We start from the raw sequence: 21,370 nt of genomic DNA on the forward strand, positions 1-21,370 counted from the left end.
TTTGACAGCCAACCTATGTGGAGAGAAGTGCTCATGGAAAGAGGTGACGCCAGACGAATTGGTGTTCATGACTTCGGATTTATATAGATGTTGCTTACACCCCAGCCATCCATCTACATTAGAACACCAGGAGGCTTTTCTCACAAAAGTTTTGGGCAAAAAGTGCACCTGTGTTTCGCGAAAAACCAAGAAATGCTTCACCGCATGGAACGAGCGATGAAGCAGAAACTCGTTTGATTTTTTTGTGTATGTTAATGGCATCATAGTGTAGAGCATTTGCAATTTTTTATACTATTCCTGGGTCATTTATCTACAAAATGTATATTCTGAATTTTTTTTGTTTTGAATGTTTTTGTATATATAGTGTTTTTTGTTAGTGTTTATCAGCTGACAACAAAAATTACGCACTTTCAAATTTTTATATATTCCATAATATTTTTCTTGCTGTAAAACATATTTTTTGGAAAGAGCATTTCATTATGCATAATTTGGTATGCTGCAATGCGAGCTGGAGTACTTTCTAAACTGGCAAAAAAATTTCTTCCCGAGACCTATGAAAAACGACCACTTTTTCGTGGTAACAAAAGAGTTAAATGCTTTATTTTTCTGACCAAAAGCAACCTCATCGCACTTTTATTTATGGCATCTTGTTGCTTTTTAAAAGCACTCCAAAAACGGTTTTAATCATTTATTTCACACTTTATTTCTGGAAACATCGTTTTACTGCTTCACTAAAATATGTGTGTGTTTGTCTGCCCTTACCATAAACAGTGCAGTAGGAAACAAACAAAAAAGAAAAACATCTCAAAAGCCAACTATTTCATATATGCAGTTACTGAGCACTGACAAAGTACTGCATTTGTGTAGTAGAAAACAAAAGACCGAATAGATGTAGCCATCTGTGTAGCACAATACAAAGAACATAAGGAATGCTGCTTTCAGATCCTCACACTGTGTAACCATCCGAATTCAAGTATACCTTTCATAACCCTTCTGCCACTTTCCGGGATTCCACAGAACTCATTTGCAATATTTGTGCCCATGTGCTATGTGTGGTTGACTAATTCACCCTCGCGCTGCATACTGCTAGCATCCTCATTAACTCAATTGGTAGAGCGAACGTCCCGGAAAAGTGCTGGCCCCAGGTTCGGCACTCAAACCAGGACAAATTTTTCTTCAACGAGAAGCTTTCCTTTCAGAGAAATCCCTATGGATTTCCTTGTGGCTTCGTGCCACAAACGGGTAGTTGTCAATTACGCCGTTTACAGCATGATGGGAAGCTTGTTACTTAGCTGCACAGCTTGCTTTTTATTGCTCAAGCCTGTGCCTCATTAATTAAATACCCCTTCTTTGCAACAGCTGTGAACTGTAGGACCTCTCTGCATTTGGCAGTACTTGAGCCACACTGTAGAAGGCGGTGGGGGACTGACCAGTGTCACCTCACATGACTTAACAAGTGCGTTACGTAAGCATGATCGTGCCACATGAAAAAGGAAGGACAGGCTTGCTATCCCTAGGTTTGTAACACCAACAATTGTGATTAGCCGAGCAATACAGGCCAAGGGGACCTCATGAGTTACAATCAAAAGGTCAAGGCACTGCTCAAGTATTCCAAGAGCGCTCACAGAGCCTCTGGCAGTGACAATGCATACATCCACCCCAGAAGACTACTTGTCATTCCCTACGTCCCCACTGGCTCACATAACCTTCGAAAACTTGGCCGAAAGGGTGGTGGTGCGGACATTGTCTTCTCAGTGCAGATGTCTGCACTTTGCAAATCAAAGGAAGTCTCTTTAATAAAGAAACCACGATATGGTTCGAGGGGCGGTGCCATCAAATTCCGAGGCTCTAACAAGCGTGTTGTGGGTTTCCTCTGTGTGCAAGGACACTCCACACGAAGGGTCGGACACAGCAAACGTTTCAATATATCTCAATTCACTTCCAAAGTGTACCTAAATGCCTATTCTCCCGATTGAGACCCATCGCTAGCGCGCCAACACTGACGTAGCTCTATAGGAGGGGCAACGAAAGTTGTAGTGACATGAGTGACCTCCGGACCTCCGCCACCTCCGCAATGTACGTACCGGCAATACATCGGTTGCTACATCACTCGCCGAGTTTCGATCCCTTCCTAGCTAAGTGCGTCACAGCCTTGTGTGGTCACGTGAACATCACTGCCCAACTTCGACACCCAGAAACCGAAACCGAAAGTTGTCCACATAAAAAGGCGATATTAAATTATTTAGTGAGAATACATGAATCTTGGTGCGTGTATCATGCTCCCTGGAGTGATAGGAAACGCTTACAGCAAAGAACGCGCAAGCCACAAATTTGGTGGCACCACCCCTCTAAGCACAAGCAATCGTACATAACCAGCATGAAGCATGTGATTTATTTAGTCTTGCTATTGTGCGACAATGTGTATCGTGCCAGATGGTTAGATGCCTGAGGCTCAGAGAGCATAACTACCAACGCCCTCGCAAAGATACTGGCCACCTTGCCTTTTATCGTAGAAACCGCAGCTGTGTGCCTGTGCTGAATGATATGAAGGTGGTGTGTAAGAAAACATGCAAGTTAACACAGGTAATGCAGAAGCAGCAATTTCTACGAGGAAAGAAGTGGCATTAGCAGCCCTTCGTTTCAGGCACATAGCCAGGATTTTTTTTTTCGGGGGGGGGGGGGGGGGGGGGGGGGGGGGGCGAGCCCTAGTTGTTCGAAAGAAAGTCTTTCCATGGCAAAAAGTAAAAAAAGTTGCCCGGAAATATAGAAGGCTAGACGAATTTCGGGGGGGGGGGGGGGCTCCGCCCCCCCCCCCCCCTTGCCTACTTGCCTGCTTCATTTGCCCTGTCTGATCAAGAAAACAAGGTTTTAAAAGTGGAGCTACGTAGTCTGGCAGAAAAAAAGCATGGTGTAACGCGAAAACGCCTCGCCGAGCTGCGCCTAGTGTGTAGGACGCAATAACTTGGCCAACACACTCTCTTCATCTTCTGCTTCACTCCCCAAACACGTGCGCTATCCCGCTGCACCGATTTGTCCGGCGTGGGATGCAAAAACTTGGATGTGCGAGAGAACAAGTACAGTGGGAGAGAGACACAAAAAACAGAGACCAAGACAGAAAGAGAAAGGAAAGAATGAGAAAAAGAGCAAGAATGAGATAGGAAAAAAATTAGAAAGAGAGGAAGAAAGAGAGGAATAGAGAAACAAGGAAGACCGCTCAGTATACAGTGATGCTACCAAGGACTTCTGATTTGGAGCAATTTTTGGAGCAGCAAAATTTCCATTTTGGACCACTCTGAAGCAAAAATTTTCATCTTGGAGCACTTTGGAGCAGATAATTTTGTATCTGGGAGCACTCTGGAGCAGATAATTTTACATCCTGGAGTGCACTAGAGAAGCAAATTGCATTAACGTTCACGCATCTGAATAATTATTATGGGGCTCTTATGAAGAGCTACAAATATTTCGATTCATTGCAAATCTCATGGAAAAAATCATCTCAGGAGAACTCCATACTTCAATCGTAAATTAAAAAATAAGGGCTCATGCAGTTGAGCGTTGTGGATTAACCTCTTTGGTGATTACTCTCGACACTAGCAAATAAACAGAAATAAACAGAGTAACGGATCAATAAAATTGCACTTTATGAAATAAGACTCTAAATACATCTATGTGGTTATCAGAAGACGTGGTAGACAAATGCCGTGGCGTACGCAGTGCCTTAATGCCAAAGAGTCACACTGTCCCTAATGCATTCCCCTAAAACAACTCCAGGACGAAAGCCAGGTTCCTTTTCTTCGCGAACGGTGTTGATTCTCCCCCTCCCTCTAGGCAAGCTTTCTGCACCCCACCTGCTTTTGCGCTGCCTCCATGATCGGCGCACCGATCACAGAAGCAGTGCAAAGCGACGGTGTCAGGTGATGACGTCATCACGTGACATGATATGTGTCGCCATGATGATGTCACAAGTTTTGACGATCTATGACGTGATGATGACGCCATCACATGATTACTTTTTGCATCAATCGACCGACGCCACCGATGGTCAATTTTCGTGTTTGATGAAGCATCTAAGGCTTTCGCATTAATATTGCGTATTGAATGTTAACAGCCTGGCCATTAACAACCTGGCCTTACATACCAAACTGTACTCCACTATGTCACCTCTGTGCTGTGCATGAAACAGCTTCGCTTATCATCCAGTATGCTCCTCAATTTTTTAAAATTTTTACTGTGATAGCAATTATACGGACACTCTCAATGAGTTTTTGCCATCACCATCACCGTTGCTGTAATTTTCTGTATAAAGTCCACATTGATAACATCACCCCGCGCACTCTAGCCACAGGTAAAAACTCTCAAGTGCTGGCAACGAACATGGCTGAAGCGGAGATTAAACGAGCCGGCCGTCCCCGTCACATGGAGAACGCATGCAATAACATCTTCCCACGTTCAGGCCTTCCATCGATTGCTCATCAAACAGAGAGTAAACGCCCTGCCCATCTTTCATAAGGAGCATGAAGGGGGGGGGGGGCTGCATTGTTCGAAGGGTGCAGTTGCTGGCTCGTGCGCTATCTCGAGGCATCAGGAGACTGCTCATAAACTTGCTGTGCTCTCAACGCTTACTTCGCGTTTAGAGAACTCACAGCACAAAAACGCTTCGGTTCCTGGAGTGGCCATATTCCCTTAAATCAGCGTTTTGTTGAGTTATGCGAGATCAGATCCAAAAGAGTTTGCTGCTAGCCATACTTCGTATAACAATACAATTTGTTGGCATCACTTCGACAGTACTTCGGACCGTACAGGGTACTTCGAGGCCTCGGCGCACTCAACTACGACGTTGTCCCTGACGGCATTGCGAACTCTCAGCGGCGCCGTGCGTGACCTGAAGTCGCCCATGTCATAATAATAATAATAATATCTGGGGTTTAACGTCCCAAAACCACGATATGATTATGAGAGACGCCGTAGTGGAGAGGTCCGGAAATTTCGGCCACCTGGGGTTCTTTAACGTCCACCTAAATCTAAGTACATGGGCCTCAAACATTTTTGCCTCCATCGAAAATGCAGCCGCCGCGGCCGGGATTTGATCCCGCGACCTTCGGGTCAGCAGTCGAGCACCATAACCACTAGACCACCGTGGCGGGGTGAAGTCGTCGATGTTGTGCGCCTCAAGCCATATTACGTGCATTAGTGAATCTGAGGACTGTACTTTTGCTTTATTATTGTACTTTCTTGCTTGTGCTTATTGTTTATTGTACTTTCTTTCTTTATTGCTGTTATTTTATTTGTTATCTTTATTTATTGTGAGAAGGAGAGATGAGACGGTAAGGAGGAGGGAAAGGGGGAGCTTAGAGGGTAAAGCATAGCATAGTCTTGTATAGTATAGTATAGCAAGGGGTGGGTAAGGAAAATGAGGGTGAGGAGAAGAGATGTGACGGTAAGGAGGAGGAAAAGGGGAGGTGAGAGGGTAAATCATAACATAGTCTTGTATAGTATAGTATAGCATGGGGTGGTAAAAGGAAGCGAAGGTGAGGAGGAGAGATGTGACGGTAAGCAGGAGGGAAAGGGGAGGTGAGTGGGTAAATCATAACACAGTCTTGTGTAGTATAGTATAGCAAGGGGTGGGAAAAGGAAGTGAAGCTGAGGAGAGATGTGACGGTAAGGGAAAGGGGGAGGTGAGTGAGTAAAGCATGGTATAGTCTTGTATAGTATACCAAGGGGTGGGAAAGGGAAGTGAGGGTGATGAGGAGAGATGTGACGGTAAGGAGGAGGAAAAGGGGAGGTGCGAGGGTAAATCATAACATAGTCTTGTATAGTATAGCAAGGGGTGGTAAAAGGAAGCGAAGGTGAGGAGGAGAGATGTGACGGTAAGCAGGAGGGAAAGGGGAGGTGAGTGGGTAAATCATAACACAGTCTTGTGTAGTATAGTATAGCAAGGGGTGGGAAAAGGAAGTGAAGCTGAGGAGAGATGTGACGGTAAGAAGGGAAAGGGGGAGGTGAGTGAGTAAAGCATGCCATAGTCTTGTATAGTATACCAAGGGGTGGGAAAGGGAAGTGAGGGTGATGAGAGATGTGACGGTAAGGAGGAGGAAAAGGGGAGGTGAGAGGGTAAATCATAACATAGTCTTGTATAGTATAGCAAGGGGTGGTAAAAGGAAGCGAAGGTGAGGAGGAGAGATGTGACGGTAAGAAGGGAAAGGGGAGGTGAGCGAGTAAAGCATGGCATAGTCTTGTATAGTATACCAAGGGGTGGGAAAGGGAAGTGAGGGTGATGAGAGATGTGACGGTAAGGAGGAGGAAAAGGGGAGGTGAGAGGGTAAATCATAACATAGTCTTGTATAGTATAGCAAGGGGTGGTAAAAGGAAGCGAAGGTGAGGAGGAGAGATGTGACGGTAAGAAGGGAAAGGGGAGGCGAGCGAGTAAAGCATGCATAGTCTTGTATAGTATACGAAGGGGTGGGAAAGAGAAGTGAGGGTGAGGAGGACAGATGTGACGGTAAGGAGGGAAAGGGGGAGGTGAGAAGGTAAAGCATAGTCTTGTATAGTATAGTATAGCAAGGGGCGGTAAAAGGAAGCGAAGGTGAGGAGGAGAGATGTGACGGTAAGCAGGAGGGAAAGGGTAAGTGAGAGGGTTAAGCATAGCATAGTCTTGTATAGTACAGTAGAGCAAGGGGTGGGAAAGGGAAGTGAGGGTGAGGAGGAGATGTGACGGTAAGGAGGAGGGAAAGGGGGAGGTGAGAGGGTAAATCATAACATAGTCTTGTATAGTATAGTATAGCAAGGGGTGGGAAAAGGAAGTGCAGGTGAGGAGAGGTGTGAGGGTAAGGAGGAGAGAAAGGAGGTGAGAGAGTAAAGCATAGCATAGCCTTGTGTAGTATAGCAATGGGCGGGAAAGGGAAGTGAGGGTGAGAGATGTGATGGTAAGGAGAGAAAGGAGGTGAGAGGGTAAAGCACAGCATAGTCTTGTATGGTATACCAATGGGTGGGAAAGGGAAGTGATGGTGAGAGATGTGATGGTAAGGAGGCGAGAAAGGAGGTGAGAGAGTAAAGCATAGCATAGTCTTGTATAGTATAGCAAGGGGCGGGAAAGAGAAGTGAGTGTGAGAGATGTGACAAAGAGAAGGGAAGGGGAGGTGAGAGGGCAAAGCATAGCATAGCCTTGTACAGTATAGTACAGCAAGAGGTGGGAAAGGGAAGTGAGGGTGAGGAAGGGAGGAGGGAAATACCACCATCTTCGCTGTTTCCTCAGTCTTTGCACCACCAGTGCGTAGCTGCCCCAATTTTTTTATGCAACAAAACTTGGCCTATCTTCCATTTCTGCTTATGCGAGGTGAATAATGATTTTTGAATCTAATCATTTTATTACCGTATTTACTCGAATCTAGGCCGCTCTCGATTGTAGGCCGACACTGGAAATTCGCAAGGCCAGAAAAAAAAACTTCATCATGGTACTAGAATCTAAGCCAAACCCCCCCCCACTTTCGCACGTTGTTTTTTATAAAAAAAACATCAGCTTAGATTCGAGTAAATACGGTAGGATTTTTTCTTCACGCGACTAAATGCATGCTTTGAAACATGTACTTAATTTATTCATCCAGAATAAACGATGCCTGAAGTTTGTTCCTGTCCTTGTTTCTGATGTGTGCTGATATTTACGATTAACCAACTAACCCACCGCCTTAAGCTAAGACTTTGAAGACAGTAACAGCCCACCGACAACCACTTAGGCTCCTGTACCAAATGAAAGAATGAGAGGACAGAACGTAATAGGGTCACCATTCCATGCCAAACATCCCAGCCATACTGGTGAAATGCATTAGAAAAAAATTATGCCGACTTATTGCACTGACAACAGTGAATTGCTCAAATATTTCAGAGAGAAAACATTAAATATTTTTAGTCACATGGGAGCCTTACAAATTTCGCATAATGTCGTCGGAGTGCTGTTTGTCAGAAAATTTATTCTGAGAGCATAGTTTTTCGTTTCAATACCAAATTTGCTTTACATGTTAAGCAAAGGCATTTGTGCAAATTTTCGTGTGCCGCGCTGTGTGTCATTTTTTTCCCACTGACGTTGCGCTGTACCTACGATATTCAGCATGAACCAACTCATTCAAATCAAGCTCTTGTTGTTGCACATTTTCAAACCTCAATAATATCGCTGCAATTTTTCTGCTGTATACGCCTTCAGAAATCTTGCCACAATCTTTTATGTTTGCATTTTTTCTCTTGTAATATTGCGCTACATATGAATATCTGAGTAATCAATACTTACTCTACGGAAGGTATATTTTGCATTAAAAATATTTTGAGACCACCAAATTTTGTAAATCTCATGAGAAAAAAATCTGGAATTTTAGAAATCTTCATTTTGGTCCACACTGAGACGCCAGTAATGCCACGTGGTGCTATAATTAAAAATCAGCTTTATACCTCAATCGAAAGCATTCTCAATAAATGGTAAATTTGGTCAAAATGTTCAATTTTCAATTTATTTTTGCTATCCTCAGACCATCTTTACATCATGGTGAAATATTACAACAAAATAAGCAGAAGTTGAGAAAAAAGCACTTTACTGGTTTGCTGTCATCAAAAATTATGAGAAAATTGGGCTTGAGGAAATGCATATCCTGCAGCTTTCCCTTAGCACAGTGCAACCGTCTTGGCATTATTGTAAAGAGAAGAGATCGGAGCCCAAGGTAGCCACAGTGCTGCATTCTCCAATGAAAAATAAAACCAGCTCCCTTCTGCATTCTGTTTTCTTAGCTTTGAGCTCTGTTTTCTAAGCTTACATTTTTTGTGCAGTTCCTGTCAGTCATCCCTGTGCCTAATAAGAGCAGTATTTCGAGCTAGTTGGTGATCCATGACGTCAAAGAAATTGCGCGACGAAAACAGGGACAGAAGACAAGTACAAGCACAGCGCAAACTTTCAATTGGCCCTGTGCCATTTCACAACAAGTAAAGATATAACCATTCTGCTTCTTGCACTTGGATTCTGAAACGTTTGTGAGTGCCATAATGCTGTCCATATCTGTCTGCACATCATACAGATTTTTATAATTGGCTTTTTGTAAAAGTCGTTGGTAAGACAATATGTATAGCACATTTGTGTGTGATTATTTGAATGTTTTAAAAATTAGTCAATAGGTCTACACCACAGACCGGCTTCTTGCAAATATCCTTATGCAAAAATCTTAACTTATGTCTAATTCATTAATTAATTTTGGGATGACAATGAGGGCCTTTTAACCCAAAGACTACAACAGATAGCTCAAAACCGATTTAGTTATGCTATCAGCATGACAAATCACATCTGCATGCCACATTTCATCACTTTATCCCCACAAAATAAGAATAGTTTTCATTGCCATGTCCCCCCTTAAGGAAAAAAATCACTGATTTCCCCGTTGACAGCCAACTTCCCATGAGTCCATATGGCAGCTTCCTCGAAGTTCAATGGGGAACTTTTAAATTATTTTCTTCCTCAAAACAAACAATGCAATGATACAACTTGCCACATGAGAAGAACTACTTATTTGCTTTCAATTGAGGTATAAAGCTAATTTTAGTTGGAGCACCACGTGGCGTAAATTGTGTCTGAATGTGGGCCAAAATGAAGATTTTCTCAAATTTTTATTTTTTTCTCGTAAGATTTACAAACTTCAAGAGAGTTGACTGTTGGGCTAGTTGGTGTTCAGACATGGGAACCATCGTTAAAGGCGCAACACCGTTAAATTGCGCCTGTGCTCGTCTGGTCTTCTCTTGTGTTGTGTGGTGTTGCGCCTTTAACGATGGTTCCCATTACAAACTTCAGTGGTCTGAAATTTTTTCTGCAAAATATACCTTCCGTAAAGCAAGTATTGATTACTCAGGTGTTCATACGTAGCACAATATTACAAGAAAAAAAATGGAAACAGAAGATTTTGGCAAAATTTCTGAAAGCGTATACGGCAGAAAAATTGCAGTAATAGCATTCAGCTTCGAACACTTTACACAAATGCCTTTACTTAATATGTAAACCAACTTTGGTATTGAAATGAGAAGCGATACTCTCGGAATAAATTTTGGGACAAACATCACACATTATGCGAAATGCCTAAATCAAAAATTTTTTCCGCTGCAAAATAGTCTAGCAATTCACTGTTTTTGAATAAACCAGCATGATTTTTTTCTAATACATTAGAGATGGTCGCCAAAATGACTGGGACGTTTGGCATGGAATCACCCAATATCAGTGGCAATGCTTTTGTGCTCACACCACAATGGCACACATTTAATGCCACACTAGCTACAATGGCCAACTGCGATGCTTGTGCCGTATATACAACAAAAACAAAAATCTCAGCCAGCTTTCACCCATTTCGTTGTCACCAGCTGTCACCCATTTCGTTGGGCATTAGATTTTGCTTTTATGTTTCAGCAAGGTTCTCACTAAGGATTTTTCCCTAAAATGCGTGTTACTACCATGGCTGTGCCGGAACGCAAGCAGCGTTGCAAGTGCTGCTACTGTGCATGCAAGGCCATGCTGGTAGTGCTCCACAGCGGCCGCACCTCTCTCGTACTGCTACGTGCGAGAGCAGAGTACACCCACAGAACAAGATATACAGGAGCACCGACCCCCCTCCAGTTGACCTACTACCTACAAATTCCATTTGTAGTGATGCTACCGAGGACTTCTGATTTGGAGCAATTTTTGGAGCAGCAAAATTTCCGTTTTGGAGCACTTTGGAGCAGCAAATTTTACATCCTGGAGTGCACTACAGAAGCATACTGCATTAACATTGAAGCACCTGAATATTATTTGGGGCTCTCATGAAGGCTAGAAATGTTTCAATTCATTGCAAATCTCATGGAAAATATCATCTCAGGAGATCTCCATACTTCACTCGCCAATGAATGAAAAAATAAGGGCTCATGCAGTTGAGTGTTCTAGATTGACCTCTTCGGTGTTTATTTTCGACACTAGCAAATAAACAGAATACCGCATCAATAAAATTGCACTTTATGAAATAACACTCTAAATACATCTATGTGGTTATCAGCAGACGTGGTAGACAAACGCCACGATGTACAACAGTGCCTCAATGCCAAAGAGCCACACTGTCCCTAATGCATTCCCCAAAGAACTCCAAGACGAAAGCCAGGTTCTTTTTCTTCTCGATCGACGGGCTGATCCTCCCCCTCCCTCTAGGCAAGCTTTCTGCACCCCACCTGCTTTTGCGCTGCCTCCATGATCGGCGCACCGATCACGGAAGCAGTGTAAAGCGGCGAAGTCCTGTGATGACATCATCAAGTGACATCACGATATATGACGCCATGATGACGCCATCACATGATGATTACTTTTTGCATCAATCGAATGACGCCACCGACGGTCAATTTTCGTGTTTGATAAAGCATCTAAGGCTTTCGCATTAATATTGCGTATTGAACGTTAACAGCCTGGCCGTTAACAACCTGGCCTTACATACCAAACTGTCCTCCACCATGTCACCTCTGTGCCATGCGCGAAACAGCTTCGCTTATCATCCACTTCACAAAGTGAAATGGCTCCTCAATTTTTTTTTAATTTTTATTGTGATGGCAATTATATGGACACTCTCAACGGATTTTTGCCGTCGCCGTAATTTTCCGTATAAAGTCCAAATTGATAACATCACCAAGTGCATTCTAGCCACGGATGAAAGCTCACAAGCGCTGGCGACGAGCACGGCTGAAGCGGAGATTAAACAAGCCGGCCGTCTGTCTCCGTCGCACGGAGAGCGCATGCGATAACATCTTCCCACGTGCGGGCCTGCCGTCGATTGCTCATCAAACAGAGAAGAAACACCCCACCCGTCTTTCATAAGGAGCATGAAGGGACGGAGCACATCGTTCGAAGGGCGCAGTCGCTTGCCCGCGCGCAATCTCGAGGCATCAGGAAACGGCTCGTAAACTTGCTGTGCTCTCAACGCTTACTTCGCGTTTAGAGAACTCAGTGGCGCAATTTTGTACGCGTTCTTAAAATGAACGGAGGCGCTCCGTGACATCCAGCTGCACGCGATTGGTGAATGCAGGGCAGTGACGTCTGTCGCTGTTCACATTGGCCATTGGCGTGCGGCTGGATGTAACGCCACGCCTCAGTGCTTATTTGGAATGCATACAAGATCGCGCCACAGAGCACGAAAACGCTTCGGTTCCTGGAGCGGCCATATTCCCTTAAAGCAGCATTTTGTTGAGTTATGCGAGATTGGATCCAAAGGAGTTAGCTGCTAGCCTTACTTCGTTTAACAATACAACTGCTTCGCCCTTAAGCGAAACTGTTTTTTTTTAACCGTCGGCTATTGACCCTCGAAAGTGTGGGGGAGACGTGTAACATGGCGTAGCCGCTTCACTGTGAACCGTCAGCGACGGGCCCGCTACTGACAGCTGCGCATTTGCAGCTGCTCCGACCAGGAGCTACGCATTTATTAATGAGATGACATTTTTAAAAAGCAAGCAAAAAATTCGAATTGGAACCCTAGCACGTGAGCTCGAAAGGGCAGGGCCTGTTATGGGGTATTTACCGCAGAGCGATTACAAACTCGGATGTGCTGGTGGAAGGAATTACGAAAGAGCTCTTCTGGATGAATATCCATGGATAAAGTATATCTGAGGAAAAGTGTCAATGCGTTCCCACCGTTCACATGCTCTTCCATAAACGCGAAGCAAGAAAAATTCGATCCATATATCTATTGCTAGCGATCCCAGATTTCATTCCGCGATGTCCAGAAACAGAACAGACATTTTAGCGGCACGCATGTAGTTATTACTAGAGACCGGATTTTAGGCAAATGCCTATATTGTTCCTTGCACTCCTATCATGCCACTTTGATATATGAGCATGAATTAGAGGTTAAGAACGGCTTTTACAGTGTTTTTATAGTGCCTATAAATGCCTATTTTTGGCATTTGTGCCTAAACGCTCACAAATGCCTATAAATGCCTATTTTCAAAATTTAATGAGAACTAACAGACAATAACGCCAAGGAAAGTACAGGGGGTGTTATCTGTAGTATTTAGAATATAAATGTGAAGAAGGTAAAGTGGACGAAAAGATGACTTGCCGCCGGCAGGGACCGAACCTGCGCCAACAGGCAAAAAAAAGAGTGTTCCACACTCGCCGCCATGGCTGCGATTGGCGCTGACTAACACTCCTAGGTTTAAATCAACATATATACCCCAGAAAGTGGACGGGAGGATGACCGCCGCCGTAGCTCAGTGGTAGAGCATCGGACGCGTTATTCGAAGGTCACAGGTTCGGTCCCTGCCGGCGGCAAGTCATCTTTTCGTCCACTTTACTTTCTTCACATTTATATTCTAAATACTACAGATAACACCCCCTGTACTTTCCTTGGCGTTATTGTCTGTTAGTTCTCATTAATATTGTGTCTAACAAAGATAAACGAGCCCTTGAAAAATCATCTGCTTTCCTTTATTTTCAAAATTGGTGCTTGTATTAACGCTATTTAGCCTCAGCTTGCGCTCCCGGGAGCAGTTTGAGACCGTTATTCATGCTACCATGCAACACTGACTGTTCCTAACTATGGGGTTAACCTAGTCCTGTAGTTCAACCAACTCCGGGAAACAACTGCCAGCAGCCGTGAAGTGGGACACGCACATTCGCTGCCACAGAGACATGGTGTGCGCGGTTCGCGAATGCGAAACCGTGGAGCAGAAAGGCGAGTGAAGAGCAAAAAGAGAAAGGAAAATATGGTGTTCACGCGGATTCTGTTTTTGTAAGTTAACTTGTAAGGTGTTAACTGCATCAGCGTAGCCAGAAATTTTTTTTCGGAAGGGAGGGGGGGGGGGGAGGGTTCAACCATACTCTATGTATGTTCATGAGTGCGCTTGTAGGCATGCGTACATATATACGCATTCGAAACTGAAAAGTTTTGGGGGGGGAGGGTGTTGAACCCCATCTCCCCCCTGGCTACGCCAGTGATTCACTGGCAGGGGATTTGATTCGACCAGGACAATAGGAGGAATCCCTCCCTTCTGGTGTTTTAGTGATCTGGCTATCTGCTCGTGCTCTGCCCTTCTCAGCCATGCCGAGACGACACCCAGGAGTGTGTCGATTCGACAGTGGAATCTTGACTCACCGTGCAGAACACGGGAGAGACCGTGTTCTGCGAAGCGTGCGGGACAAAGCACATTGCACGGCTAAGTTCAACTGTTCAAATCCTTTGTGCCATCTTAAGCAATATGATGATGATGAAATAAACATTTAATTTGCCGAAACAGTGTTCCCTAGCTCGTAAGCTCGGGGTCACCCTAGGTGGGAGGGTCCCTTAGTCCAGGAATCCTCTGGCCGCGATCGCCTCCCGGGCCCTGGCGACGAGTCCACGTTGGTCGTCTAGGTCCCGTGCAGAGATCTTGGCCTCCCACGTCTCGGCGAGGAGGTTGTTGCGTGCAGTCGTTGCGGGCTTGTTATCGGCATCTTGGTGGCGCCACAGGCACTCAAGTATGAGGTGTGCCAGTGTGTCGGGAACATCGCATATCGGGCAGTGGTATGCATGAAGCGTCGGGTAGATGCGATGTAGCAGGATACCGTGCGTGTACGTGTTGCTTTGCAGTCTTCGGAATGCTGTTGTTTCTTCCTTAGTCAGCTTGGGGTGAGGTGGCGGGTACACCCTGCGAGCTAGGCGATGGTGTTGCAGTATGGCGTTATACGTCGGGGGTACGGTCTCCACTTCTGCTGCAGCGCTGGCTAACCGCGGTTTGAGTGGGGCGGTGAGGGAGGCCCGGTTGACGTGACCGCGGGCTGCGGTGTGAGCCGCTTCGTTTCCCTCGAGCCCCTCGTGCCTCGGCACCCACACTACGCAGGTGTAAGGAAGCGGTGTGCTGCTCTTACTCAGAATTTTGAGTGCCTCAATTGAGATTCGGCCTCACGTGTAATTGCGGACAGCAGATTGGGAGTCTGTGAAGACTATGAGCGCGTCCGTGCTTGTCGTTGTGGCGAGGGCGATTGCCGCTTCTTCCGCTGCCTCGGAGCTCCGCACCCTGACGGTGGCAGATGCCAGCTCCTTTCCTCTTGCATTGACTCCGCACCCTAACGGTGGCAGATGCCAGCTCCTTTCCTCCTGCGTTGACTACACTTAAAGCGTAGGCGTTTTTGCCCAGGTATTTAGGCACGTCGACGTAACGAGCGTCTGAATCGTGCTGGTGTCGTCTTCTGATCGTGTCGACTCGAGCGATCCGTCGTTTCTGATGATACTCAGGATGCATATTACGCGGCATTTGGGCGATGCTCAGTGAGTCTCGGAGGTATGGCGGTACCTTCACTTTGCGGTCCGCCTCGCAGATGTAGCGCTCCCCATAGCCCAGGCGTGCAAGGACCGATCTCCCGTCAACGTGAGCCTCAGTCGCTCGAGTTGACTGGTCCGTTGTGCTTCTACCAGCTCTTGCCAGGTGTTGTGTACCTCCATTAAGGGTAACTGACTGGATTCCAAGAGATGGCAAACGCGTGAGGGGGAGACAGAAAATTAGGTGGGTAGATGAGATTAAGAATTTTGCAGGTATTACGTGGCAGCAGAAAGCACAGGACCGAATTGATTGGCGGAACATGGGAGAGGCCTTTGCCCTGCAGTGGGCGTAGACAGGCTGATGATGATGATGATGATGATGGTGTACCTCCATTCTAAGAAGTCTGGTGGTCGACGCCATCGGAGGTAACCCCATGGTGAGCTTCGTAGCTTTGCGAATGAGCACATTCAGCTTATCGACTTCAGATGTCTTAAGAGCAAGGTATGGAGTTCTGTAAGTGATTCTGCTGATTAGAAGAGCTTGCACAATTCTTAGGGTATCTTGTTCCTTCAGACCACTGCATCGATTGGCGACTCTCCTTACGAGGTGCATGAGTTGGAAAATCGTGTGTTGAAGTTGAGGAAGCGTGGCGGCCCGATCCGTCGCGGTGCAGGTGCAAGCAGAGTACTCGAAGCGAGGCGACCTTCGGTATTTGCACCCCGTGGAGGGTGACGCACGGGTCTGGTGCTTCGCAAATTGGAGGTCTTCCTCTCGTGCGGGCCTTGAGTACAAGTAATTCCGATTTTTCAGGTGCGCAATGAAGGCCGCATCTGTCGAGGTATTTCTCGATGACGTCGACCGCTTCCTGAAGGCAGCTTTCTTGCTCTCCTGTGCTCTTGCCCCGCGTCCACAGCGTAATATCGTCGGCGTATATGGCGTGACGCAGGCCCGGTATGTTTTCGAGAAGCCGGGGTAGCTGAAGGAGCACCACGTTAAATAGAAGTGGTGACACGACAGAGCCTTGAGGTGTGCCCCTGTTCGGCAGCTCAAATTTGTTACTCCGTAGGTTGGATATTCCCACCGTAGCCGTTCGACCGGTGCGAAAGTTTCGAACATAGCGATAGGTCTTTCAACCGCAGCCGGTGTCTTCAAGATTCTGCAGTATGGCTTTATGGCTAACATTGTCGAAGGCGCTTTTGACATCAATCGCAACGACACACGACTTGCTGTTCTCGCTCAGGTGGTCAACCAGATCTTTCAGGAGTAAGAGGACGTCCTGCGTAGAAAGAAGTTGGCGGAATCCAAACATGGCGTTTGGGCAGTACCCGTTGTCTTCAACAACGTTTATAGAACCAGGTAAGTTGCAAAACTCCCCGCGTCAGCCAACCCGTCGCGCGGCGCCGGGGCAGCTTCCAGTTTGGTGGCGCTGGCGGCGCAACAAGCTTCCGCTAGCAGACGAAAACACGTAGTCCGCGTGGCAAGACGCCGCGGCAGCCATTCAGAAAGGGGTCCGTTGTTTACTCACCGACTGTAATTATCGAGATTTTCCGTTGCGCTGCCGCTGCAACGTAAAACTGAGTAATATTTAGCAGCGGAAAGGTAAAGTCAGTTAAGCTATGGCTTTCTAATAATAATAATATCCGGGGTTTAACGTCCCAAAACCACGCTATTATTATGAGAGACGCCGTAGTGGAGGGCTCCGGAAATTTCGACCACCTGGGGAAGCTATGGCTTTCTAGACAGCCCACAATAACTGATGCTTGATAGCGTAACATATGAATCGGTCTATTACCCTATAAGGAATTAGCTATATGCCGCATTCCTGTAGCGTAAATTTTTTAGCTATAGTGGATGCTTCAGCGTGTTGGTACTTCTGTCTTTTCGTTTTGGACTGTGCAAGTATTGCGCGGTATTAACGAATAAATCTTTGTTGCAAGTCAGCGCGCCTTTTTTCTGGTGCTCTGTCTTTTTTTTTATTTTTGCGCTGTTTTCTTTCCGATAATTCTTCACTTTAACTTTTTTGAAGTCAGGAGCTTTCACTATGTATCGCGGCTGTCGTTACTTGCAGTTATTGAGTGGTAAAATCGCCGTGTGTGTACTGCTAGCCACAATTTCAGTCCTGCTACATAAATAAAAATTGTATTTATTTTACGCACGCAATGCAGAGAAACAATTTTTCAGATATTGCATGTATGGTGTGATGCACACAAACGGCACAACTTATTTACAGTCTCAGGCATTAAACCTTATCAAAACAGCTCTAATTAAATGTAAAAAATTATTTACCGCACAATTTTTAGGATCACTCAAATCAAGGCAAGTTCGAGAATATATTTGGGGCGCATCCTTCGACGAGGCTCTTTTCCGCTGGCGATTGCAGCCTTAATTCTTACCATTGACCATGTGAGCGAAAGTCTTCAGGATATCTTCATGAAAGTGCATATCACATACACGTGATACTATGTCGGACACTTTCTTGTCCTCACGATCGAGAAATGGCGCGATTCCACGCCGCTCGCTGGTCAGGGTCACGCGGGGCACAAACAGGTTACGAACTTTCTCGAATTTCGTGGGACTGTTGCGACTTTTCATACAGCGTCCCGAGCCGTCCCTGTCGGGACAGCTATATGTCCAGGATTTATTCCGGACCGTCCAGTTAGAGATTTTTGTGATCCAACGCACACCCGACACCGCGCGTCACACTCCAGAACACGAAGATCTCATGAATACCACGCACGAAGCAATGTTGCAGTGGTACAGCGGTGACTGCGAAGGGCTTAAATTTGGTTACTTTGACTGTACTTCTGTGCGCAGAGCGACAACTTTTACGGGTACATTCTCCAGCAGGAGGAAGTGTTGCGAGCAGCACGTAGCCAGCTGAAGAGACCGAAACAATGAAGAAACAATCCCCCCCTCCCCCCCCACCTCCCTTCCCGACTACCTTCATTGAAGAACCCTACGCCCAAAAGGAATGTCGTGGTGTCTCGGATTTCCTGTAACCTAGCAAAGCGTTTTCTTGGGCTAGTTGGTTCATGACTTCTGTGGGAAAATTGTAGCGCAGTGCAACACAAGGACCGACAAAGAATACGTCCCGTGTTCTTTGTCGGTCCTTGTGTTGTTTTGCGCTACAATTTTCCCACAGAATTCCTGTAACCGCTCGTACAGCCGGGAACACATGTCGGCATGGTAAAGACACGCAGCACATCCGAAGCACAATAGAAAGTGCAAAACTGCTCACGCAGAATTAAGCAGCCTCCACGGATACTGACGCGCCGCAACGCCGGCTGAAGAGAGTGGAGCGAGTGAATCCTGATGCGACAGCAGCGCCACATCTGTCGCTGATGGCGGCGGCGCCGCGCAACATCGCTTAGTTTTGCAACTGACCTGGTTCTATAAACGTTGGTCTTCAAGGTGTGACATGAGCCTGTCATGTATTGTATTGCCACACCCACTTCTTGTCTTGTTTTGATGTATCCGGGTTTGACCAGCAGGGACGGTTATCAACGCTCGACGCTGTCCGCGAAGCAGTGTTCGAGAAGCTTCCCGATTGTAGTAGATCGTTTTGTTAAGATTGCGCCCCGCACGCGAATGTTCCAGGTTTGTCGAGAGACAACGCCGCCACCAGCGATATTGCTGGAAAGTTCGATAGCGCCTGTATAAAAGCCGACGCGCTTGACCGCTTGTCAGTTGATCGACGGTCGACGCTCTGTTCGCCGCTATCAGTGTATTGCTGTAGTTTGACTTTCAGTTTCTCGGCCACAAGTTCGGCCAAATAAACAGTTACATCTCGGACGTGCGGACTGCTGTCTTCGTCGATGTCACAACCACGTGACAATATGCTCAAACAACTTGCCAACGCAGGAAGTCAGCGAAATGGGCCTTAAGTTCTCAACAGCTATGGGCTTATTGGGCTTAGGTATCATGATCACCTCCGAATGCTTCCACGCGGCTGAAAGTTCTCCCTTTTCCCAGCACTCGTTGTAGTACCATAGGAGAGAAGTCAAAGCCTCACTGGGTAGCTATCAGAGGTGCTTGTTCACTATCTTGTCTTTGCCCGGACTCGTGTTTCTCGTGAGCTTAGAAATGGCTGCTTGGAGCTCTGCTGGTGTGAAGGGCCTGTCCAGGTCAGCGTTGGGTATTCCTTCATATTCTTTGGGCGGTGGTGGGATTGTCACCGATTGGACAGGACCGCGGAGCTTGTTGCATAGTTCACGGAGTAGGTCTTCCTCCGAGCCTTCGTAGTTGTGTGTTAGTCCACGGATGCGCTGCCACTGCTGCATCTTGGTGGGGACCTCGTCGAGGAGAGCACGCAACAGGCGCCACGTCTTCTTGGTGCTGAGCGTACCTTGGAGCTTATCACAGAAGTCGCGCCAGTTGTGTCTTGCTAGTTGTTCAGCATACTGTTGCGACTATTCTGTCAATAAGGAAATTCTCTTCCTGAGTTTTTTGTTGAGTTTTTGCCTCTTCCATCGCTTTAGCAAGGCTCTTCTGGCCTCCCAGAGGTGTAGTAAATGGGAGTCTATTGCGGGGTTGTCTTCGTTAAGTTGCATGACTTTGGTGCACCGTTGAGCTGTATCCAGAACCTCTGTAAGCCAGGCGTCGATGTCCGCTATTGCTTCGTCGTCGTCGAGCTCGTTTCTGAAGGCGCTCCAATATGTTAATCTTGCTGTGCCAGTTTTGGTCGGTCGACGTTCATACCCGATGTCGAGTTGAATGATGTGGTGATCACTACCAAGCGTCTCGGGGAGACAGGTCCATCCCGCCTTCTTAACGTCGCGCATAAATGTGAGGTCGGGGTTGTTATCTCTCGAGACGCTGTTTCCCACTCTCGTGGGCTGGAGCGGATCATTCCACAACGTGAGGCCGTGCTGCTGAGCGACGTCGTGGACTCTCGCGCCTTTCTTGGTGGCGCTGGCATAGCCCCAAGCTGTGTGAGGCGCGCTGAAATCCCCTACGACCACGAGTCGGTGACCTCTCGTGCATTTTCTGAGTTCACGGATGAAGTGATCATAGTCCGTGAGCTGATCTCTCGGCGGGCTGTATACGTTAGTGACGTAGAGGCTTTGTTGCGACTTTCGTTCCGGTATGATTTCCACGATGGTGTGTTCGACTGTAGTGCCTTCTATCTTATGTTCTTGGGCCGTGACGGGACTTCTGAGGAGAATGGCGGTTCTTGGGGTCAGGGTGACAGTGTTATATCCCGTGAGCCTTACTTTTTCAGTATGGCTCTTTTGTAGAGCGATGAGGTCGGGTTGACTTACTTTTATATATTCTTGCAGATCTGCCAGTCGGGATCTGTACGATCTACAGTTCCAATGCCAAATGCGGAAAGTTGATTGCGGAATCGAAATCTTGTTGTTAGAGCCTGCCATCTTCATGATTGTCCAGTGCGTTTATTTGCTCGCCTTCGGGAGAGTTTGAGTGAGAATCTTTCTCTCTCTGTGAGTGTGGTTTTTTCCTTCCATGACAGTCTTCAAGTTCAGCGTGACTAATGCAGTTGTTCTTGACATGAGCCATGAAATTGGTGAGTTGCAACTTGAGTTCGTTGATTTGGGCTGTATGAGTGTCCATCCTGTGGGTATAACATTTTTGTTTTCCTTTCGTAGCTAGAGCTCGCGCACATCTTCGTTTCAAATTATTTGCATTTATGTGAAAATTTATTGTGCCTATATTTACTATTTTGGAAGCCTAAAACATTGTTTTACCTGCCTATTTCTGGCGCCTAAAACGAGCTTTTTTAGTGCCTAATAATCCGGCCTCTAGTTATTATTGAAGATTGCTTTCCTTACGTGCCGTGCGACGCTTGAAACGAGCTATCAATAGTTTCTGGAACAGACGACGTCCACCGATGAATCGCCGTCGCACTTTCTCACTACCAATAGGCCTAGACGGCACGAGCCTCTGCGGAGAGTGCGTTTTGCTATCGAGCCGACTTGCAGAACAGAAGCTGTGTCGGCATCGTGCATGGCATCGTGGCTTACTCAGGACGCACGCGCAAAAGCTATTTATTCAGCAGAATAATTCTTGGTCTATGGTTGCGACTTTGGCAGCCCCAAGATCAAGCTGCACATGTCCTGACGCGCCGGCGGTGCGATTGCCGGTGATA

General features: G+C 46.4%; 1 protein-coding gene across 1 annotated transcript in view; it reads right to left on the bottom strand.

Annotated features, from left to right (window-relative positions):
* Positions 1–21,370, bottom strand: part of LOC119389632 (roquin-1) — a 264,759-nt gene that overhangs the window by 228,790 nt on the left and 14,599 nt on the right. The gene's annotated exons all lie outside the window — the stretch shown is intronic.

Source organism: Rhipicephalus sanguineus, chromosome 1 (genome assembly GCF_013339695.2).
Source record: "Rhipicephalus sanguineus isolate Rsan-2018 chromosome 1, BIME_Rsan_1.4, whole genome shotgun sequence".
In the NCBI taxonomy this organism is placed as follows: Eukaryota; Metazoa; Arthropoda; class Arachnida; order Ixodida; family Ixodidae; genus Rhipicephalus; species Rhipicephalus sanguineus.